Source organism: Procambarus clarkii, unplaced genomic scaffold (genome assembly GCF_040958095.1).
Source record: "Procambarus clarkii isolate CNS0578487 unplaced genomic scaffold, FALCON_Pclarkii_2.0 HiC_scaffold_103, whole genome shotgun sequence".
NCBI lineage: Eukaryota > Metazoa > Arthropoda > Malacostraca > Decapoda > Cambaridae > Procambarus > Procambarus clarkii.
In genome coordinates this window covers 1,198,055-1,208,273 of record NW_027189136.1, presented here as the reverse complement: position 1 = coordinate 1,208,273, position 10,219 = coordinate 1,198,055, and positions in this window count along the sequence as shown.

Sequence of the window (10,219 nt, the reverse complement as noted above, 5' to 3'; positions counted from 1 at the left end):
TTCTTTCAGCAAACTTAGTACACATAACTACCGCAAACTTCGAGCACAGAAGAAACTCCTAAAAGAACAAAACCTAAAGAGATAGGATGGTTATAACAGCATTTACATATCCCCAAACCTCACAGTACAACGGCCAGAAAAGGTTAACAATTGAGAAACAAACAAAAGGCGTTAAAAAACAGACATCAAAACAATAGTTTAAAGTTAAGGGTAAAGAGATGGCAAGTGATCAATACAGTAGAAGGAGGAGAGGTGAAGTAGAACTAACCTAGTACTTTTCTTTCGCACATCTCTAACGATAAGCAGTCACAAAACCTAAGAGGACGACAAAGCATTCTAAGCACTGGAACAGACCAACCCTCAGTCAAGGAAGGAAATGCAGAGGTAAAAAAAATCGGCTGAACTTTTTTCTTCCACACTTCTACAAGCCATTCCTGAAGGAGTCGGCGAAGTAGAGTTCGGAGGAGACGAAAGTAAATTATTTCAGCACCCAATGGCAGTCTCCACTCTAGCAAAGAAGACACATGCCGTCGGGGGAAATCAGCATATTAGAAACCACCACAGACTCAATGGATTCAACTACCTTGCGATAGTTTCAGGGTTCAACGTCCCCACGGCCCGGTCCTCGACCTAGCCTCAGGGTTGCTGGACTGGTCGACCAGTCTGGCAACCAGTCCAGAACTATAACAGAATAATGGCCAGTAACGACACTCTCAAGATTATGCAATGGAAAATCCTAGGATTCAAAAACAAAACATGAACACTCAGTGCCGTGCTTCTCAATAAAACATTGATATTGGTTTACTTCAAGAAATCCTTACCAGAACTGAAATAAGCATCAATATTCCTTGATACCTGCCTAAAGATATCAAGGTTACCAGTGCCCAATTGTACAAGGTAGTGTGAGAGTTGAGGCATCAGAGGCATTTCAATACTAGTAAGAAATGTTATCAATTACAGACCTACGTAAATGTGGTGAGGACGTCGAAATTTTTGAAGTTGATCTCACCATGAGAAACTCAATGCTGTTCATCTTCAATGTATACAGGAGCCATAGAAAACACGTTATGGATATATCTGCAATCTTTGAAACAGCAGTCAACAAACCTACTATCATCTCGGGTGAATTACTACTCGAATCTCCAAGAACCGAAGCCAACGGAAGATATACTAAACACCTTATGGATGAAGGTTCTGAAGTCCGTCTGCTTAACTTGAAGGAACCAACTCATATTAGTAGGGAAAGCTGGACCTTACGTTTGTCTCCGCCATTATTTAGGAGTTGTGTCATTGGTCAGTTGACCATGCACTGACAAGTGACCACTTTACTACAAGAACAGTTATTAATATAGCACTGCCCCAGATGGGATTTTATCAAAAAAGACTGTACGAAGTTTCAGTAATCTCTCGAAACTTGGCACCAAAACTACACTCCTGACAACACTGAAGAAATGGAAACAAATTTAGTAAATACAATACATAGAGAAGCAAATCACGCCATCCCCAAGAAGAAAACGATTACCGACATCATAAGAACCTTTGGAATTACTGTGATACGATAAAAGAACATCATAAAATACTAAATTGTGCACGAAATAGTTTCAGGAGACAGAATCGAACTAATCTAAGACTTATTAGACCTGTCCGAGATCACGTGCATGAAGAAACAGCAAAAATCAAAGAAGGAAAAATGGCTCGAGTTATGTGCAAAGCTAAATCAGCATTCATCTTTGGGTGACATCTGGAGGCAGAATAACAGGGACAAAGGAAAATCGCCTCCTGCTCCGCCCCATTATGTACATCCAGATCAAGAAGCAGAAAGATTATCAAATCTATTTGCTTCAAGAGCCAGCTCCACTAAACTTCCACAAGCAGCTATGAGTCACCAACAAAGATTTATAGCAGCATGATGGAAAAAAGAGACGATGCTTGAGCCTTACCTGACGAAATAGACCAACCTTTCTATATGAAAGAACTCAGAAGAACTACAAAGAAAATTAAAAACACATCTCCAGGTGAGGACAAAATCACTTACAACATGCTGGCCAAGGTAGGAGAAAAGGGCGAAGAAGCCTTGAATATCATCAACTAAGTTTGGGTGACACGAACTCGATCATTCTCTTGGAATAGTGCAATTACAGTTCCCATTTCAGAACCCAAAGACCCATCTCATTAACAAGCAGTTTTCTGACCAAAACTGCAAAAAGAGTGGCTCTTAATCGAATTGTGTAAAAACAGTAGGAGGCCTAACCCCTATACCCAAATACGTTTGCTTACAGAAAAGATGTGGAAACCACAGAATGCCTTCCTGGATCAAATCAATGAAAAACCAGGAATCCTTATTTTCCTGGACCTTGAAAAAGCCTTCGAGCTAGCCAATGCTCCAGCTACACTGTGCTGCCTGGTGGAGAAAGAAATCATAGAAAATGCTCCTGCCTTTGCCAAAGGAGTTCTGGCCAACAGAGAAGCTAAAGTAAAATTTCAAGGAAAAAATCCTCCTCATAAAAGCTGGAAAATGGGACACCGCAGGGAGGAATACTTAGCCCCTTCCTCTTCAATTGTCTCATGGAACAATTCATGGAGCTCAAGTTATCAAAAGCCAAATTGATTAACTATGCGGACGACTTTGTGGTCATTATCAATGGAAAAGACGCTAGGAATCATTCACAAAAATGCCATGACATCATCAACATGGAAGCGGAATGCATAGCAGTGAAAAAAAACCCAAAGCAATAGCCGTTAAAACGAGAACTCAAATAATCAGACTCGCAATACAAGGACACGAAATTGAGTGAGTTACCTCTTTTCAATACCTTAAAGTCATAATAGATGGTCATTTATAGTTAACTAAATAAATTGAATATCTTCGGCAATGTTGCAATGCCAGAAACTCAGCTGTGCGCTCCCTGACAAGTCTTAGAGATTGTAAAACTCTACCAGTACTCAAAATGTACTACATTCAAGCAGTTAGGTTCATTCAAACTACATTCCATCTACCAGGACACTATCCACCTTTCAGAAATGACAGAACAACAAAAGCAGATAGTGTGATACTATATTAAGGACTGCAACAACATTTATCAAATAAATATCACAGGGTCCTCAAACCTCCATCAAGCAATATACTAGCTCAAAATGATTGCAAATATAAGTAATGTTCCCGAGGATTACGTCTTAATTGGGTCCCCCAAGAAGCAAATAAAGTTCAGCCCAAGCTTAGTCTTCAGACAAAACTGAACGCCTTAAGCCAGACAGAACATTTTCTCTCACTCAAAACACACACTCTGATATTTCCCTACACCGCCCCAAGAGTGCAGCAAAGGACGCGGTTCCAGGTCTGGTTACCTGGAAGTAACCTGCCTGCTTATCCTGTCATGGTGACCCGCTTGGCCGCCTGGTGAAGATGAACGTCACTTAAAATATATTTCTCTCTATGGTGTTTTTTAACGTCAGTGGTGAAGACGTTAAACATATACGGTATATTTTACCCGGTGATGACGTCATGTAAACATCTACCACAGAAAGTATCACAGGACAGGTAAACACTGAATATATTATTTCAGATGATACTCAGAAATGCACAAAATCTAAAAGTCCTGGATGATAAGCAACATTTACATATCCCCAGACCTCACAGTACAACAGCCAGTACAAAAGGCCCGGAGGGTAAACAACATCCTACATCCCCAGACCTCACAGTACAAAAGGCCTGGATGGTAAACACTATTTACATATCTACAGACCTCACAATACAACCACCAGAAAAGGTTTATACCTGAGAGACATTATCACGCAACGCGTCTTTACCGGATCACTTGGGAGGAGGCTGTCTGGTTGACAGAAGCTATGCCTGCTAGTCCTGGAAATGTGACTTGGGCGGCCTGCTGATGAAGATATGCTTTACCCATATAATATATTTGTTCCTATTGTGTTTTATATTGTCAGCGATGAAGACATTCGACATATACGGTGTAATTTACCCAGTGATGACGTCATATAAACATCTACCAGATGAAATTACACATGACACGTCGAACTGAGAATAATTATCTTTTTATCATCTCGAAAAACATTAATAAATAAGTCATTGATACATATGATGAAGATGAACAACAGAACCTCCCATATGAAAGAAGATGACCTGGTACTTTATGGAGAGTGCTCCTGCAGAGTAGTTAACGCCCTGTGGACGCTGCTGAAGGAGACTTTCCAGGAGCATTAAGCGAAGAAATTCTTCCATACAGAACCTCCAATGCTGGCATGGAAGAAGGGAAAACCCCTGAGTGACACGCCACGTTTCCCGAAAATCAGCTGGACTCTTAATGTACTGATTTCAGTGTTGTGAACAAAATATTTGCCTGATACAGATTGATGAAGATTAAACCGCCCAAGAGGTGGCACGGGCATGAGTAGCCCGTAGTAGAAGTACAGGCTTCTTACAGATGATTGATTGATGAAGATTAAGCCACCCAAAAGGTGGCACGGGCATGAATAGCCCGTAAGTGGTTTTAAGCCATTCCCAGTATCAAGAGCTGATACTGGAGATCTGTGGAGGTGCGAATGCACCCTGCATGATGGGAGATGTCTCCCTTGTGAATGTGTTAAGATGAAGATGAAGCCACCCAAAAGGCGGCACGGGCATGAATTGGTGAGTGGTGGCCCTTTTGAGCCATCACCAGTATCAATAGATGATACCGGAGATCTGTGGAGGTGCGACTGCACCCTGCGTGACGGGAGATGTCTCCCGTGTTTTAAACAGAAGATGAAGATGAAGCCACCCAAAAGGTGGCTCGGGCATGAATAGCCCGTAAGAGGTGGCCCTTTTGAGCCATCACCAGTATCAATAGATGATACTACAGATCTGTGGAGATGCGACTGCACCCTGCGTGACGGGAGATGTCTCCCGTGTGAATGTGTTAAAATGAAGATGAAGCCACCCAAAAGGTGGCACGGGCATGAATAGCCCGTAAGTGGTGGCCCTTTTGAGCCATCACCAGTATCAAGAGCTGATACTGGAGATCTGTGGAGGTGCAAGTGCACTCTGCGTGACGGGAGATGTCTCCCATGAATGTGTCCAAGATGACGATTAAGCCATCCAAAAGGTGGCACGGGCATGAATAGCCCGTAAGTGGTGGCCCTTTTGAGCCATCACCAGTATCAATAGATGATACTGGAGATCTGTGGAGGTGCGACTGCACCCTGCGTGACGGGAGATGTCTCCCTTATGAATGTGTTAAGATGAAGATGAAGCCACCCAAAAGGTGGCACGGGCATGAATTGCCCGTAAGTGGCTATTCGCGAGTATCAATAGATGATACCGGAGATCTGTGGAGGTGCGACTGCACCCTGCGTGACGGGAGATGTCTCCCGGACCAAATGGTGTGATGAGTAGAGAGAGAGAGAAGATTAAGCCACCCAAAAGGTGGCTTGGATTGATTGATTGATGAAGATTAAGCCACCCAAAAGGTGGCACGGGCATGAATAGCCCGTAAGTGGTGGCCCTTTTAAGCCATTACCAGTATCAAGAGCTGATACTGGAGATCTGTGGAGGTGCGAATGCACCCTGCATGACGGGAGATGTCTCCCTTATGAATGTGTTAAGATGAAGATGAAGCCACCCAAAAGGTGGCACGGGCATGAATAGCCCGTAAGTGGTGGCCATTTTAAGCCATTACCAGTATCAGCAGCTGATACTGGAGATCTGTGGAGGTGCGAATGCACCCTGCATAACGGGAGATGTCTCCCTTGTGAATGTGTTAAGATGAAGATGAAGCCACCCAAAAGGTGGCACAGGCATGAATAGTTCGTAAGTGGTGGCCCTTTTGAGCCATCACCAGTATCAATAGATGATACTGGAGATCTGTGGAGGTGCGACTGCACCCTGCGTGACGGGAAATGTCTCCCGTGGATGAGTAGATTGATGATTGATGAAGATTAAGCCACCCAAGAGGTGGCACGGGCATGAATAGCCCGTAAGTGGTGGCCCCTTCGAGCCATTACCAGTATCAAAAGATGATACTGGAGATCTGTGGAGGTGCGACTGCACCCTGCGTGACGGGAAATGTCTCCCGTGGATGAGTAGATTGATGATTGATGAAGATTAAGCCACCCAAGAGGTGGCACGGGCATGAATAGCCCGTAAGTGGTGGCCCCTTCGAGCCATTACCAGTATCAAAAGATGATACTGGAGATCTGTGGAGGCGCAACTGCACCCTGCGTGACGGGAGATGTCTCCCGAACCAAGTGGTGACCAAATGGATGCTTCTTACATTGATTGATGATTGATTGATAAAGATTAAGCCACCCAAGAGGTGGCACGGGCATGAATAGCCCGTAAGTGGTACAATTTTTTTTTTCTCAGTATTCTGAGGTTACATTTAACCATCAATCTGTTATCGCGGGGGAGGATACTGCTTCACAGTCTTTATGAGGGTGTCCAGCTGCTGGACACCTTTGTTGACCAGGAGAGTGGCTGTGTTGATGGCTTCAGGGTGGCCACTGCATGATTCAGGAACTCTTAAAGCTCTTCTAAGGTCATTGGTTGCTTCACATTCCAGTAGATAGTGAAGTAATGGCTTTTCTGTGACAGTTTGGCAGAAGATGCACTCTCTCTGTCGGGGTTCACCAATCTCCCAGTTGCATCTGTAACCTAGACGTAGTCTATATAACCTAACTGCTATTTCCCTGTGTCCTGATGTTGATTGATGATGAAGATTAAGCCACCCAAAAGGTGGCACGGGCATGAATAGCCCGTAAGTGGTTTCCCTGTTGAGCCATTACCAGTATCAATAGATAATACTGGAGATCTGTGGAGGTGCGACTGCACCCTGCGTGACGGGAAATGTCTCCCGTGGATGAGTAGATTGATGATTGATGAAGATTAAGCCACCCAAGAGGTGGCACGGGCATGAATAGCCCGTAAGTGGTGGCCCCTTCGAGCCATTACCAGTATCAAAAGATGATACTGGAGATCTGTGGAGGCGCAACTGCACCCTGCGTGACGGGAGATGTCTCCCGAACCAAGTGGTGACCAAATGGATGCTTCTTACATTGATTGATGATTGATTGATAAAGATTAAGCCACCCAAGAGGTGGCACGGGCATGAATAGCCCGTAAGTGGTACAATTTTTTTTTTCTCAGTATTCTGAGGTTACATTTAACCATCAATCTGTTATCGCGGGGGAGGATACTGCTTCACAGTCTTTATGAGGGTGTCCAGCTGCTGGACACCTTTGTTGACCAGGAGAGTGGCTGTGTTGATGGCTTCAGGGTGGCCACTGCATGATTCAGGAACTCTTAAAGCTCTTCTAAGGTCATTGGTTGCTTCACATTCCAGTAGATAGTGAAGTAATGGCTTTTCTGTGACAGTTTGGCAGAAGATGCACTCTCTCTGTCGGGGTTCACCAATCTCCCAGTTGCATCTGTAACCTAGACGTAGTCTATATAACCTAACTGCTATTTCCCTGTGTCCTGATGTTGATTGATGATGAAGATTAAGCCACCCAAAAGGTGGCACGGGCATGAATAGCCCGTAAGTGGTTTCCCTGTTGAGCCATTACCAGTATCAATAGATAATACTGGAGATCTGTGGAGGTGCGACTGCACCCTGCGTGACGGGAAATGTCTCCCGTGGATGAGTAGATTGATGATTGATGAAGATTAAGCCACCCAAGAGGTGGCACGGGCATGAATAGCCCGTAAGTGGTGGCCCCTTCGAGCCATTACCAGTATCAAAAGATGATACTGGAGATCTGTGGAGGCGCAACTGCACCCTGCGTGACGGGAGATGTCTCCCGAACCAAGTGGTGACCAAATGGATGCTTCTTACATTGATTGATGATTGATTGATAAAGATTAAGCCACCCAAGAGGTGGCACGGGCATGAATAGCCCGTAAGTGGTACAATTTTTTTTTTCTCAGTATTCTGAGGTTACATTTAACCATCAATCTGTTATCGCGGGGGAGGATACTGCTTCACAGTCTTTATGAGGGTGTCCAGCTGCTGGACACCTTTGTTGACCAGGAGAGTGGCTGTGTTGATGGCTTCAGGGTGGCCACTGCATGATTCAGGAACTCTTAAAGCTCTTCTAAGGTCATTGGTTGCTTCACATTCCAGTAGATAGTGAAGTAATGGCTTTTCTGTGACAGTTTGGCAGAAGATGCACTCTCTCTGTCGGGGTTCACCAATCTCCCAGTTGCATCTGTAACCTAGACGTAGTCTATATAACCTAACTGCTATTTCCCTGTGTCCTGATGTTGATTGATGATGAAGATTAAGCCACCCAAAAGGTGGCACGGGCATGAATAGCCCGTAAGTGGTTTCCCTGTTGAGCCATTACCAGTATCAATAGATAATACTGGAGATCTGAGGAGGTGTGACTGCACCCTGCGTGACGGGAGATGTCTCCCGTGCCTTGTATGTCACCTTGATTGATGAGGATTGATGTAGATTAAGCCACCCAAGAGGTGGCACGGGCATGAATAGCCCGTAAGTGGTGGCCCTTTCGAGCCATTACCAGTATCAAAAGATGATACTGGAGATCTGTGGAGGCGCAACTGCACCCTGCGTGACGGGAGATGTCTCCCGGACCAAGTGTGGCAACCGTCTGTTCTTACATTTGGAAGCCTGTACTTATATAGGGTTCCCCAACCTGCCATAGTAGAATTACCGTCCTTCCCAGGGATGCATTCCAGAACAGTTGCAACTACATCCATCAAAGACCTCACCCACTCGAACCAAAATTACCTATTTCTGCAGACTATTAATAGGCAATTAACTGAAAATAATACAATTATCAGTTACATCAGAGTTACTCTCAAAATATTCCACTCCAGCTGCACCAACGCCAGCATCCTCTGTAAACTGGGATCAGCGAAACATGGAGACGAGAAGATGTAACTGAAGTAGAATTCCATCTAGTCAGGATACCACACACCTTTCAGTAATGACAGAACAAGAGCAGGTGGTGTGATACTATGAAATACGACTTGACTGCAACCAGCATTTAGAGGTTAAATGGAGCAACATTCTAGGAGAAATTGCTTACTATAGCTTTTGCATGATAACAAAATCATCATTGTGTCATTTGATATGTAAGAACACATATGTAATGGAACTAGGGAGTCTAAATGGATTCAGTGAGCACTTACTCATTAAAATGATGAGACTGCACGATGTATGTAAAGATGAATGAGTATAGCACTTCCTTCCACCCTGGCAAATAATACCTTTTGATATCCTGATGCCTTCAAACCCCACCAAGAAACTAATCACAAACAACCCTCGTGCTGTATACGTTGTGCTATATACACACCATATACACTGACGGATCACTCAATACGGCTAAAAGGAGTGCTGTTATTGTTCATCAGCCCGATAGAAGCACAATACAAAGGAATAAAGGAGCTAGTAACTGGGCATCCAAAATGCAAGCTGAATTGGTAGCAATACTGTTGGCACTCGAAATTTTTGTCAACATTGAAGTAGATAGCTTAACTGTTAATGACTCTTTCCTCACTACTAGCAATAAAAAGTTTGCATTCAAGAAATAACGTGCTTGTCTCCGAATCCAAATATATATATATAAGCATACTTAATAGGGGGATATATATCAAAATATGGTAGATTGTTTCTCACAATGTAGATTCTTCTCACTCACTTTGTTACCGCAGGAACATGATTAAACTGAAGCCCTTGCTAAGGTTCCAATAGATAAAGACAGTGTTGAACGGAATCTTGAGTTATCAATTAGGTCCCTTAAAAGTGTTTAATAGTGCCAGCGGTGAAGACATTCAACATGTACTGTATAATTTACCCGGTAATGACATCATTTAAACATCTACCGCAGAAAATTACACAACACAGGAAGAACTTCAAACATTATTTACCAGGCAAGACAGGAGGAGGCCCCATCCAGACTTCTTAAATACTGAACAAATTCGAAGATCAACAGATTCAAGTTCCACAAGCCACTATGTAGGATAGAAAAAAGGAAATGTTTTCACCCATAGGCTATTGATATCATAAACCCATTGATAACCCTCTTCCTTTACACTCAACAAGCAAATTAAAGTTGATTACACGCTTCGTTTGGGAAAAACATCAACGACTTAGACTATACTGATAACCTGTCCACAGGCCAACCACACTTCCCTACACCGCTCCACGGGTGAGATGGAAGTACAGTTGTCTTGACGATCATGATAACTTATATTGTG